We start from the raw sequence: 1,207 nt of genomic DNA on the forward strand, positions 1-1,207 counted from the left end.
GATATTTCTGAAAACTTTCGTACGGTGTTAACGAAGTTGTCGAAAAGATATCAGGTGACGTTTGCACTGGTTGTTGACGAAACGTGTAGGCTAGGCTTTACAAATCCATCGACAACTTGGTACCGTAGGGACAGAGGAGACGACTATTGTATTATTGTGTTGAGTGAACAGTGTAACCAGAAATTCGCCTTTTCAAGAATTAAGGAATATTTTCGTTTAAGGCAAAAGTCTGCAGAGCGCCTGCTCTTGAGAGGGATTCACAAGGCGCATTTGAGGCACACATGAGACATATAGGCCCAGTCAAGGTAAGCCAAACCAAATTTTTTTCGTGTTAGGAATGTTTTGTGTGGTCATGGTCTGCAAAATTAATTTTTGTACATACACTTGCAGGTGTTATTATGCATAAATTTGTAAACGTTTTGGCACAGCCTTATATTCACATAAATTTAGATTAATTTTTACATAGTAAAAACTTATGGTTTTCATAAAATTAACACTAGCAACAAGAAAATGGTTGAAATATAGTTTATATCGTGTTTTTTATGTGGTCTGAGCACATTTTTATTAATGAAGTTTTCTAGGGGATCCATGGTGTTTTGGATTGTGAAATACCCCATAGTTCAGGAAGCGGTAATCAGAAATGGGTAATATTTACTTTAAACCATAGTTGTATTTCAGAGTTAAAAATATGATTTTCCTAAGTTTTAACGTGTGATTTGAATATTTTTGACGTTCATCTCGTTAGGAAATGAGACATTTTAGAGCCACTGGCCCCCACCTATCCTATATCTTATAATTAGGGGGCCACAGTGGGAAAGCTGTTTTTGGGTCGGGGAAAAGCAGAACAAGCTAAATACAAGGGTTTCTTTAACCTAACCTAGGGCACCGGGTCCTTACCTGGCTGAGGGGCAAAGCCCCCAACCTAACTTAACCTAGGACACTATAGGCTGAAATAAATAGGGTTGAGCTAGCCTGATCTAGGGTCTGGCTCCTTACTTAGCAAGAGGCGCTTTACTGACTCCCCTTGACCCCCTACCTAATAAAACCTAAGGCAATGAAAAGTAAAATAAATGATATGGTTGTAGCCTAACTTAACCTACCCTAGGATGCTGGCTTCTTACCTAACCTAGGAGTTTGTAAATCAAAATAGATAATAGGGTTGTGACCTAACCTAACCACACCCAACCTAACTTATCCCAGAGCTCCG

Source organism: Macrobrachium rosenbergii, chromosome 42, assembly GCF_040412425.1.
Source record: "Macrobrachium rosenbergii isolate ZJJX-2024 chromosome 42, ASM4041242v1, whole genome shotgun sequence".
NCBI lineage: Eukaryota > Metazoa > Arthropoda > Malacostraca > Decapoda > Palaemonidae > Macrobrachium > Macrobrachium rosenbergii.